At 39.3% G+C, this 13650-nt stretch overlaps 1 non-coding gene across 1 annotated transcript; it reads left to right on the top strand.

Annotated features, from left to right (window-relative positions):
• Nucleotides 1-13198: 13198 nt before the first annotated feature.
• Nucleotides 13199-13305, top strand: LOC145565298 (small nucleolar RNA R71). The gene has a single exon (XR_014095006.1). It is a non-coding gene; the product is annotated as a small nucleolar RNA R71 (small nucleolar RNA).
• Nucleotides 13306-13650: the final 345 nt, after the last annotated feature.

Below are 13650 nucleotides of genomic sequence, written 5' to 3' on the forward strand. Positions count from 1 at the left end.
GGATAAAATTGACGCATGTTAAGGTTTCAAGGCAATCAAACATCAAATCATGATCAACTAATCCACAATGCCCATCATCAAATACCAAGAATCAAAACAATTTTCTCAATTAAGGGGCACGGGGAAGCATAATTTACAATTCATTGGAACGTATTTTTGATTTTTTTTTTTATTTTTCAATTTTTTTGTATTTTTCATATATAAGAAAGCAATAAAAACTACGCTAGGAAAGCAATAAAACTATACTATAAAGCAAATAAAAAGAGAAAAGGAAGAGAATTACCAAGCGAAAGAACACCCCCCCAAGCCAAATCAAGCAATGCCCTCATTGACTTGGGACTGGAGCCTACTTCTCATCCTCATCCATCCTCGAATAGCCCCCTCCGTGGCTAGAACCAGCTCCTCCATGGCTAGAGCCACCACCTCCATAACCCGAACCACCTGCAAAGTAGTTAGGGTCCACATTCCCCCCAAGCCCACCAAAAGGTACATCAGTCCCATAACCATGGACCGATGAGTAGTCGACGTAGGGACCAAAGGCACTTGGGTTCGTATATCCACCTTGCGGATATTGGAACCAATCGGAGACAAGTGAATCGGGGGGAATAGCCCCCCGACGGGCGTAGTCATCAAACATGGGGTATAAACCCTCCCTAGGTTCCTCTCCACATACCCTACTGTAGGGAATAATTTCAAGCGTTAACCCCTTAGCTTGAACCCCACTGTGATCATACACTAAAATACGGTGGCATCCAAAAGGGAAGAAGATAGAGCAAAAAAGTCGCCAACAAGTTTTAGGAACTTGTAAACCGTTCACGAGGTGAAGGTTACACCCCTTAACGATCCAAGAGATCGTCAACTCCATAAGGTCTAGAACCAAATAAGGGTTCGGGGATGAAGGTACAAATCCAACCTAAAAGAGATTGAATCTGCCCTAATAATAGGCCTCTACTTTATTCTGATCGTATTCATGTGCGCTTTCTAATTAACATACAATCAATAATATTAACCCTAAACATGTTTATCTATGTTGGTTGAATTTAATGCACACATAAACTATTATTGGCGATCACTTGAAATTATAATCAAATTAACCCTAACAAGATTATTAATTATCTTATTAAGCGTGATTACAAGTACCAATTCCCTTTAAACATGCAATAAAAGGCGTGATCAAGCAATAACAATCAATATCAAGCAACATAATAAATAAAATCATAACAATAATTATAATTATAATAAAAATAATCATCATCACAATAATAATAATAATATTCATAATCATCACAAATTATAACAATTATAATCATAATCATGTTCATGTTAATATTAAAGCATAATAATAGCAAGATCCTAGGCATGATACTAACAAGATTAATAACAAATCCTAGCATGTCACTAAGAAATAAAAATCAAATCTTTAACCCTAACATGATACTAACAATCATAAATATTAGGAAGAACATAGGAAGCATCGTAACAATCATATTAAATATTAAAATTACCCTAGACATGATACTAGGAATATCATAATAACAATTTAAACATGATTTCTACATCATAACATCAATTAAAACCATTAAAGCACTTACTTTGATGCTTCGTACCTCTTTCTAATAACAAAATACACACATCAGTAACTTCAAGGAAAATAATAATCACACAATTAAATTAAATAATTGAAAGAGAGATTTGGGACCAAACCCTCAGAAATTAAACCTTTCACGTCTAGGGCGAAGGCAACTTCGAATATGGCTAGGTGTTTCTAGATCTTGTGAATGCGGAATTTTGTATTTGAGAAAAGGCTATTTTAGAAAAGAGAGAGAGAGAGAATAATCAGGAAAATCTTGATGAGAGTTGGTGAATGAAAACGGAGTTTTCAATACGTAATTTATAGAGAAAATCAGCCAAAAAGATAAAATATCAAAACAGAGTCCTTGGCGCACGTAAAACGAGGTTGGCGCACGCAAAACAGAGCTGGCGCCAGCACCAGCTAATTGGCGCCAGGCGCCAATGGCTAGCACCAGGCGCCAATGCCTGGAGTCAGGCGCTAGGCCTGTTTTTGACGTGTTTTCGAAAATCAGATAAGTTTGCCGTACTGGAGGATAAAATCGTATCTTTTCCTCGAAAATGCTTTTTGATTTTAATTAAAACTCTGAAAAGTCAACAAAAGTCAATTTATCAATGCTAATTGAATTAGGAATGAAAAGAACCTTCTAGAAGAATCTAGAAGACTAAAACCATTCCTAATTGCATTAGGAATGATAAATCATATTAGGCCCTCCTCTAGACCATTGGGCCGCATATAAAGCTCAAACCGGGCCCAGTTTAGTAAATTGGCCATAACTTCCTCAATATTCATCGGAATTGGGCTTATAATATATCGTTGGAAAGCTCCTGTCAAGCCCCATCCAACTACACTATTATTGGACCCATATTATGGACCAACCAAACTGGATTGGATGTTTTCTTAAAATAAGTTTTCAAAAACAGAGAGAAGAGAAAAGAAATTAAAAACTATCTGCAACACTAGACTTTCCACACTTTCGCTTCATTCGATCATGATTCGACGTGAAAGGTACTCATCACCGGGTTTGGTTTTTGGGAGACACATTTGGGTGTCTACAGAAGGCCCCACTTTGACTGAGTTTGGAGAAACGCAAGTTTCGAAAACAAAAGTCAAAGTATAGATAGGGACGGAGAATGATTCAGAACGTTCTGCGATCCTAAACCATTCTTGTAACGCCGATACTTGCAACATAGCGTTAGTTAAACAGATAAAAGAGTTAAGAAACGCGTATCTTGCACCGTCGAGCACACGTCTCTGAAAGTAACCAATTTGCTGCCGCTTTACTGTTGTTTTGATGACCTCCTGCAAGCTAGAGAATGCCATCCCGCTTGAAAACCGCTACGCCCGTAACTGCTTCCAAATTAGAAGATTTCTTCGCCTGAAACGATCCTCCTCCGCTATGATAGTACTCCACATCCAAGGGAATACTATCGAAGATTATTTCTCTTGAAACAATATTCAGTTGTTTGTGACAACTCTCCACAATCTAGGGAACGCCACCTTGCTGTTTCGATGTTCACTATGTTCTTCTGAATGATGTGTCCACGCGTCTCTGAACGAAGAGCTTGATAATAGGATGCACACGTGTCTCTTAGCGAAAGAGCTTGAAAATAGGATGATCTTTGATGATATGTCCACGCGTCTTTGAACAAAAGAGCTTTTGAATGATATGCCCACGCGTCTCTGGAGCAAAAGAGCTTGATGGAAATGTTCACGCGTCTCTGAACAAAAGAGCTTGAATAATATGCCCACACGTCTCTGGAGCAAAGAGCTTTGACAATATGTCCACGCGTCTCTGAACAATAGAGCTTTGATAGAAATGTTCACTCGTCTCTGAACAAAAGAGCTTTGATGATATGCCCACGCGTCTCTGGACAATAGAGCTTCGGTACTTGAACGTTTGTTGCAATAATATTCTGAAGAAAAATTTTTGAAGACCAACGTTTGTCGATCTCTAAAGCTCGCCTGAACTTTGTTTCTACTAAAACCAGTATGTCGGTGTCTCCGTGATTAGGCGCTTTAAGCTAAGTGAGACGATCTTTCATCAGGTCGACCACTTATTGCAATTGTAATCAAACTGACTACTTAATTATGTCAAATTGCTTATAGGGGCTAACTGGCGTACCAAGGAACCCGAAATTGTTGTATGAGGTCAAAATCACTTTTTTGAGAGGCTTTGATCTCTGTCGCTGCTGAAATATCTCTGGCGCCAAGAATTGGAGTAGGGTCTTCCCTATTCTGCTGCACTTGTATTTATTTTGACTATAGAACTTTGCCAACTTCTTTAATTATCTTAGGATTGACCTAAGGCTTAGAATTATCTTAGGGTTAACCTAAGGTTTAGCATTGCTTGACTCATTGACTTGACACAACTCAAGGTGTAAACTTGACTCGCTGTGATCGACTGACTCGAGGTTGACTCGACTCGAAGTGAAAAGACACGTGTGACTCATGACCCGTGTGTGCATTGTAATGTGATCGTGCGACTCGAAAATGCAAAAAGCAAAAAATTTCCGTCATTTTTGTGGAGGGTACCGACTTTCTCCCGAAAAAGAAAGACGCGAAAAAGAATCGAAGTTTTGAAGATGCATGTTAAATGAGTTTAGCCAAATGTCATTTGATACTATCTCTCAAGGTGCAAGGATTAATTCATCCTAGGCTATCTCAATGGTTGACTCAATGATGAAAGTAGTTGGGTAACTTAGGCACGGAGGCTAAGCACTTCATACTTTGTGATGCAATGACAATTATGATTGATGAGTGATGTTGATATGACAAGGCATGCTTCAGCGTTATGATTCCATGACAAAGGGTTCCTAAGGGGAGTAAATTTGGTCATGTATCGGCGCAGTGTGTGAAAGTGACACTAAAGCTAGGCCGCAAGGGCTAAGTGTGTGGAAATATATTATTTGTTAAAAGAGTCAAATGGTGGTGACTCTTAGGCTAGGTAAGCTAATGATGTAGGGATCAAGCCCCCCAAGTCTAGCTCTAAGTGAATAGGGATGAGCACAGGATATCTCTTGATATGATCATGGTGTAAGTGTGTGAATGTGAATATGAATGCATGTTTATTACGGCCGCACCTTGATGTGAGGTTGCCTACGTATCCGTTAGGAATCAGGCCGAACGTAGCTCTAGCCAAACCTCGCACAAGTGTGTATACCTCAAAAAGGTCTTTTAAGGGTTGTAATGTGGTTAGGCTAGAGGTTAAAGAAGAAGGGGATAAAGGCTCAAGACCCTAGATAAGCCCCCAAGGTGTGCAACCTTGCTTTTGAATCTTTGTATTTTTATGCTTGAGTTTCTACTCTTTTTTAGCTCTAGCATTTATTTTATTTTTGCAAGTGTGGGCAATCCCGATCATGCGGTCTATCACTCACTTGGCATTCATGTTTCTCAGGCACGGTACCGAGCACTCGATAAGAGACGCAATATGAGACGTGTTCTTATCGAAGATATTTTCATATCAAAGACATTGGAACACTTGCCCTTTTGTACACTTTTATTTATTTGTTTTTACTTATCTTTATTTTGATCTTTTGAAATCACTCAAGCCTTTTTAGAATTGCATAAGTTGCACATCATCCCATCCCAAGGTTAGGTAGATATGGGTTGAAAAAATGAAGGGTCTGTCGTTAGACGAGCCTCAAAGTGGTTTATGAAGAAAGGATGTATATTTGAAAGGTAAAAAGAGATGTGATGTGGCTACAAGGGGTGTCTCAAATCATTGGTATACCTTGTGCTTAATTCGACTTTTTTTTTTTTTTTTTAATGCAATGATCATATTTAAGGAAATAAATGCTCATTTTATTTAATAAGTGAAGGGTAAAAATCAAACTCTAAGAAATAAATTCAAGGAAGATGATGGGTGCCTATGCTAGACTTATTGGGGAAAGGGTTTGAAAAAAAAGAAGAAGAAAGCATGAAATCTTGGTGAGAAGCTTGCCTTGTGCATTTGTTTCATCATTACCCTCTTTTTTAATTTTGTTTGTCAATCACATGACTCAAACTTGATTCAACATACATGGATGGAGGAAGTGAAGAAAAAATGGAATAGAATATGGAGGAAAAATGATGTAGATGGAGGGATATGAAGAATTAGGAATAGAATGTACCCTCCAACTCAAATGACGGAAAAAAACCGACTCATGCATGAGCCTAAGACATGGTCATGGTGATGTGTACTCAAAGTGTGTGCTAAGACTAGTGAGTGTAGGTGACATGTTAAGACTCTTGTCATGACCATGTGGCTAGACTATGTGACTAGACTTAAGTAAAGACTAAGTTAAGACCTCACGTATATGCATTAAACTGGACAGACTGTGGTATTTTAGTCATAACTTTTTATCTGTGACTCGGATTTGGATGAAAACAACGCCAAATTAAAGATACAACTCGGGGCTACAGATCCATAGGTTTTAAGACTCGTAGTTATTCCTAGAACTCCGGTTATGAACAAAATAAGTTGACGTTTGTGCAGTATACGGGAATAAAAATCCGGGTTGACTTAAAGGAACTATGACTCGATTTTATGTTTATTTATTAGCTCAAATTAATTAATTAATTAATTAAAAAAAGTCATTTAGTCATTCATTAGTTTATTTAGTCTTAACACAAGTCAAACAAACGGTTAAGAAAACATAGAATATATGCTCAACAAATAATGCACAATTAGTCAAGTAGGCACAATATGATGCAATGAGTTTGCAACCTAACCATGGTTCTAGTTCTCTAAAGTTCGGGATATGGTTTAGTAAATAGAGGGTCCATGGTTAATTGTCCGGATGCACCGCGCGGAAGCCTGACCGTGAAGGGTTGGCGCGAGTGGATGGGACACCGCGAGCTTTAGAAAAAAAAACTCGCTTCCATGGTTTGGTGAATTCAACATTCTCGGATGTACCCTTTGTTGCACGGAGCGTTCAATCAGGTAGATGGAGCATGAATTCCCAGAGGGATATGTCCATATGTAGAACACATATGGGTTTCATAAAAGTGAGAAAAAATTCAATCAGGAAGTAGAATCGAGCAAACAATACGAAAAACCGGTCAAAATTAGAACGCATATTTCTGGCTCGGTATTGGGGGAGGTTGGCGCCAGCAATCAGAGACTGGCGCCAGCTTTTAACTGTAGCGCCTGGCGCCAATGCTGGCGTATGGAGCTACGGCTAAAATGCTGGCGCCAAGCTCTGGCCCCTGACACTACTTCCCACATGCCTCAGCAGCTTTCTGTGCTCGATAAAATTTTTCAGTTTCGCGCGGTGTTATTTCAGTCCTAGTTGTGAAAGATATTTCTCAAATTTCCTACGTGTAACATCCTATGTTTTTAACTCATTACGGATGGTCTTTCCAATGAGATCTTTTTTATGCATATGACAATAATGTTAATCAAAATTACGCACATGAAATACTTGGAACGTTTCGAGTCTCATCCACTCATTCTAAATCATTGCCGAAACAAATTCAGGAATTAAAATAGAAATCCTCCCCAGTGGAGTCGCCAAAAACTGTAGAGAATAATTTCAAGCGTTAACCCCTTAGCTTGAACCCCACTATGATCATACACTAAAATACGGTGGCGTCCAAAAGGGAAGAAGATAGAGCAAAAGAGTCGCCAACAAGTTTTAGGAACTTGTAAACCGTTCACGAGGTGAAGGTTACACCCCTTAACGATCCAAGAGATCGTCAACTCCATAAGGTCTAGAACCAAATAAGGGTTCGGGGATGAAGGTACAAATCCAACCTAAAAGAGATTGAATCTGCCCTAATAATAGGCCTCTACTTTATTCTGATCGTATTCATGTGCGCTTTCTAATTAACATACAATCAATAATATTAACCCTAAACATGTTTATCTATGTTGGTTGAATTTAATGCACACATAAACTATTATTGGCGATCACTTGAAATTATAATCAAATTAACCCTAACAAGATTATTAATTATCTTATTAAGCGTGATTACAAGTACCAATTCCCTTTAAACATGCAATAAAAGGCGTGATCAAGCAATAACAATCAATATCAAGCAACATAATAAATAAAATCATAACAATAATTATAATTATAATAAAAATAATCATCATCACAATAATAATAATAATATTCATAATCATCACAAATTATAACAATTATAATCATAATCATGTTCATGTTAATATTAAAGCATAATAATATCAAGATCCTAGGCATGATACTAACAAGATTAATAACAAATCCTAGCATGTCACTAAGAAATAAAAATCAAATCTTTAACCCTAACATGATACTAACAATCATAAATATTAGGAAGAACATAGGAAGCATCGTAACAATCATATTAAATATTAAAATTACCCTAGACATGATACTAGGAATATCATAATAACAATTTAAACATGATTTCTACATCATAACATCAATTAAAACCATTAAAGCACTTACTTTGATGCTTCGTACCTCTTTCTAATAACAAAATACACACATCAGTAACTTCAAGGAAAATAATAATCACACAATTAAATTAAATAATTGAAAGAGAGATTTGGGACCAAACCCTCAGAAATTAAACCTTTCACGTCTAGGGCGAAGGCAACTTCGAATATGGCTAGGTGTTTCTAGATCTTGTAATGCGGAATTTTGTATTTGAGAAAAGGCTATTTTAGAAAAGAGAGAGAGAGAGAATAATCAGGAAAATCTTGATGAGAGTTGGTGAATGAAAACGGAGTTTTTAATACGTAATTTATAGAGAAAATCAGCCAAAAAGATAAAATATCAAAACAGAGCACTTGGCGCACGCAAAACGAGGTTGGCGCACGCAAAACAGAGCTGGCGCCAGGCCTGGTTCCAGGCGCCAATGCCTGGAGTCAGGCGCTAGGCCTGTTTTTGACGTGTTTTCGAAAATCAGATAAGTTTGCCGTACTGGAGGATAAAATCGTATCTTTTCCTCAAAAATGCTTTTTGATTTTAATTAAAACTCTGAAAAGTCAACAAAAGTCAATTTATCAATGCTAATTGAATTAGGAATGAAAAGAACCTTCTAGAAGAATCTAGAAGACTAAAACCATTCCTAATTGCATTAGGAATGATAAATCATATTAGGCCCTCCTCTAGATCATTGGGCCGCATATAAAGCTCAAACCGGGCCCAGTTTAGTAAATTGGCCATAACTTCCTCAATATTCATCGGAATTGGGCTGATAATATATCGTTGGAAAGCTCCTGTCAAGCCCCATCCAACTACACTATTATTGGACCCATATCATGGACCAACCAAACTGGATTGGCTGTTTTCTTAAATAAAGTTTTCAAAAACAGAGAGAAGAGAAAAGAAATTAAAAACTATCCGCAACACTAGACTTTCCACACTTTCGCTTCATTCGATTATGATTCGACGTGAAAGGTACTCATCACCGGGTTTGGTTTTTGGGAGACACATTTGGGTGTCTACACCTACCCTTCTAACTAGAGACCCTACTCTAGTGTCCAAATCCCTAACCAAACCCTCAACCCTCAACTTTCCCTTGCCCCATCTCAATCCTATCTAATTGGCTCCTAAAAGCCGAGAAGTCATAAGGGGCGTTGGGGTCTATGTTGTAGTTGGTAGAGGAAGTTGGAATATTGTATGTAAAGGGAGGAGGTGGTGAATAATGTGGTGAATGGTGATGAGGTGAGTGGTCTATAGGAGATTGGTGGGGTTGAGGTGAAGGGTGAGGTGGTTGCACCTCACCTTGACCGTTAAGCTCGAAAGTGTAAGAAGGCTTCCCCTTCTCAAAGTTGGTCAAGGTGGGGTTGGGTAAAGTGAAAGCATTATCCCTCCTACCCGATTCCCGTTGAATCACCCACCAAGTCTCCCCTCCCATGACATTAATCCAATTGAGGCCACCTAAATAGGGTAGGTCCATAATAGTTGGGCCGGCTACCTTACCGTCATCGTTAGGGACAAAGCTAAGGTGTTTGACCGCTATGTGTGTAACTAGGCCACCAAAGTAAATGGGTACCCTAGACCTACCCGCCTCGGCCGCATTGGCCACCCGTTGGAAGTGGTTGGCCATTTTGTGGACTATATTGAGCTTTTCACTCCTAGGGATCATGTATGACCCTAGCAATTCAAGCTCATCCCGCCTAACATTGGCGGGTTCATGCCTTCCAAAAATGGTAAGGCCAATAAACCGTTGCCAAATCTTTGGCACGGGATGTTGTATCCAAGTGCCCTTGGCATGTTGGAGGTTCAAATTAGGATCCCCCGTAAGGGATTGATAGACAACGGCAATGTTGTCTTGGGGTGGTTCAAGGGGCCTATCCGATTTCAAATCAAAAAGTTTACCAAATTCTTTCAATGTCAATCTAACATCATTATTAAATAATCGAAATTGAACATGAGAAATTAAAGCATTTGATTTTATGACATTAAAACTAGAAACGAATTCTAAGGTTAAATAATCATAAGTATCGTAATGCGTGTTAAAGAAACCACTCATGCCAACTCCCTTGAACAATTTTTCTACATGCTTATCAATTCCTAGTCTAATAAGGGTGGGGTGATGAATGAAACGAGTGGCAATTACCTGCCTCGTAGTGAGGTTGAGCATCCTTTGTTTTTGCTCTTGGGTGGTGATGACCACCCTCTCCCATCCCGAAACTTGCAAATCCGGGTCAATTCTGGCCTCTTTTTACCTAGAGGTTCCCCCCTTTACCATTCTTGATCTCTTGAGAGCCATTGAGATTAGAAAATATAGGAATTGAATAGTTTCTCTCTCTTAGGGTTTAGAGAAAGTTAAGAGAAAATGGTAGAAATTGGGTGTAGATTGTAGAGAAAGATGAAAGGATTAAAAATATGCAAAAAATTTTGAGTTTTGATGGAAGGATTGGAGAAGATCTTTGAAAAAAAGTGAGTTTGGAGGTGTAAAAATGGAGGTTTTAGAGAGAGAAAGTAATGGAGAAAAAGATGAAAGAAGAAGAAAGTGAGGAAAAAAGAAGGGGAAAAGAGTAAAAGGTCGGTCAAATAGGCGCGCCCGATCGGGCGGATAATGCTGAAGGCCAGAATCTCAGTTGCGCGCCCGATCGGGCGCGAACACGAACGAAAATTTCGCCCTTTCACTCGCCCGATCGAGCGAGCTTCGCCCGACATATATTTTCCTTCACTCGATTTGCGCCCGATCTGGCAACCTCGCCCGATCGGGCGAAATTTGCTCGACTTCCAGCTCTCCTTTCACGCCCGATCGGGCGAAATTAAGGCTGGAATTTTGCCTTGCTTGCGCGCCCGATCGGGCCCGTGCCTAGTCAGATTTCCTTAGTTTTTTCTTCGTCTTCAAATTTTTCTAAGTCTTTTGACCTCTTAAACCAATACCTATACAAAAACACTTATAAATGGTAAAATTTCACTCTCCTCGCCTCTCTAAAATAAAAACAAAAATAAAGAAAAAGTAAAACTAGTTTAGAAAGCAAGAAATACGGGTTGCCTCCCGCAAAGCGCTGGTTTATCAAGGTCCCGCACGACCTTCTTACCAAGTACAATAACTAGGACCCTTGGCCTAACGCTTGATCGGGTGGTTTCTCACCCGGTCTAGCGGTGTTTAGGCTGCGATGCGGCTTTCTGACATACCCTGTGGGACGCCAAATCACCTTATCTGGTGGATCCTCCTTAACTTGGACTGGGGGATCTTTAATGGTACGCATCAAAGATCCTTCTTTGATCGAGGATTGCTTCAGATTGTCATTTTATTCAATACTAGCAACTCGATCTGGCGGAACACTTACCGCAGGCTCGATTCGCACAACTTGCTCGATCAGTTCCACCTGTTCATCCTCGAAATCAAGACCAACAGTGTAAAGCGCTCTTTCTATTGCATCGACATCCTTCTGCCATTTGTCTATCTCATCTAAAAAAGATGCAACACAAGATATCGCCTCCAAGGGATCTTTTTCAAGAGCTTGGGGCTTGTTAGAATAATTTTCAACCATATTAACACTGAAACATTTTTCCTCAGTCATGGAGCTTTTAGGGGCATTATTAAGATTAAAAACAACTTTATCATCCCCTACTGATAATGTTAAGTTACCACTTCTTAAATCTATGACTGCTCCTACGGTGTTAAGGAATGGTCTACCCAAAATAATTGGGGTTTGCATATCCTCAACCATATCAAGAACAACAAAATATACAGGTATATAAAATTTACCTACTCTAACGGGGACATCCTCTAAAACACCTAAGGGGTATTTGAAAGAATGGTCGGCCATTTGTAGAGTTATATTGGTAGCTTTTAATTTACCCATATTCAACTTAGAACACACAGATAATGGCATGACGCTAACACTTGCACCCAAATCACATAATGCATTATTATCAATCAAGAGATTGCCAATATGACAAGGGATAGAAAAGCTACCTGGATCGTTTAATTTAGGTGGAGACTTATTTTGAAGTACGGCACTACACTCTGCAGTGAAAGCTACTGTCTCTACCTCACTAATAGACCTTTTCCTCATCAATATTTCTTTCATAAATTTTGCATACGAGGGGATTTGTGTGATTAATTCAGTAAAGGGAACTGTTACCTTCAAATCTTTTACCACCTCCGGGAACTTACCAAACTGCTTATCCAAGTTTGTCTTCAATTGACGATTGGGGAATGGAAGTTTGATAATTGGCTTTGGAGCATTGTTACTCTTATCTGGAGTAGCCACCTTCTCTGGAGTCGTACCTTGCAATGTAGAGTTAGATATGTTAGTACTATCCTTTAGCCCTGCAGGGCTATCAACTACATTGTTTGGTTTAACGGAATCAAGATTAGCATTATTTAATAAAAACAGGTTCATCAACTCTGGGCATAGAGGGCCCTTCATAGTTTGAACCACTCCTTAGAGTAATTGCAAATGCTTGATCCGTACGCCTAGTCGGCTGTGCCGGCAGAGCTCCCTGTTGGCGGGCTTGTAGCGTAGCAGAGAGTTGCGCAATTTGATTATCTACAATTTTATTATGCGCTAGAATTTGATCAATTGTCGCATCTCTGCTCTCCATGTGCTTTTGCATATTAACCAACATTGCTCTAATTTCCACCAGAGAAGGGTCAGAAGATGAGGAGGGTTGTTGTGGTTGGTTCTTCTAGCTAGCATTGGGATGATAATATTTCTGCTGCTGTTGATGTGGCGCCTGTGGTTCTTGTGGTGGTGGATTTTGAACATTAGTGCTCCGGTAGGAAAGGTACGGATGATTCCGGTACCCAGGATTGTAGGTGTTGGAGTATGGGTTATTCTGCCTATAGGCTTGAAAGGCATTAACTTGCTCCACGGAACTCCTGCAATCTTGCTCCCAGTGACCTACAATACCGCAATTTTCACAGAAAGCCTCATTAGAATTATTATTAATCGCAGAAACGTTAGCTACATTAGCAGTGCTCAGATTATCTAATTTTTGGAAAATAGAGGTTAGTTGAGCTTGCAAAAAGGATACAAAGTCGACACTATGCTTCCCTTTGTTAGCAAATCCTCTAGGGTTCCCATATAGGGAATTGTGTATCGCCATATCTTCAATAACCTGACCTGCATCATCAACATTAAGATTCATAAATCTCCCACTAGCTGCAGAGTCTAAAATTATTCTAGAGGAATTTCCAATGCCGTTATAGAAGGCTTGGATTAACTGCCATTGTGCTAAATTATGGTGAGGGCATTCTCTTTGTAAGTCCTTGAACCTCTCCCAAGCCTCATATAAAGACTCATCGGCTTCTTGGGCGAAGTTCTGAATCGCACTCCGTAGTACGGCTGTTCTCTCTGCAGGATAATACTTGTTATAGAAATTCAAAACAAGAGTTTCCCAGTCAGTTATACCAAGTGTAGTTCTATTTAAGCCATTAAACCACAATTTAGCTTTTCCAGTTAAAGAGAAGGGAAAGAGAATCTCCCTGATTAAGTCTTGAGTGACCCCGGCTTGCCTGATGGTGTTACAATATTGACAATAGTCGGCAATGTGAAGATTCGGGTCTTCACCCTTGGCTCCACTAAATTGCTTCCTCTCTATCATCGTTATAAAATGAGGCTTAATTTCGAATTGAACCCCATCAAGAGCCGGAGTGAGGGTGAGATGTGGAAAATCCGTAAGCTTTGG

Source organism: Chenopodium album, chromosome 1 (genome assembly GCF_948465745.1).
Source record: "Chenopodium album chromosome 1, dcCheAlbu1.1, whole genome shotgun sequence".
In the NCBI taxonomy this organism is placed as follows: domain Eukaryota; kingdom Viridiplantae; phylum Streptophyta; class Magnoliopsida; order Caryophyllales; family Amaranthaceae; genus Chenopodium; species Chenopodium album.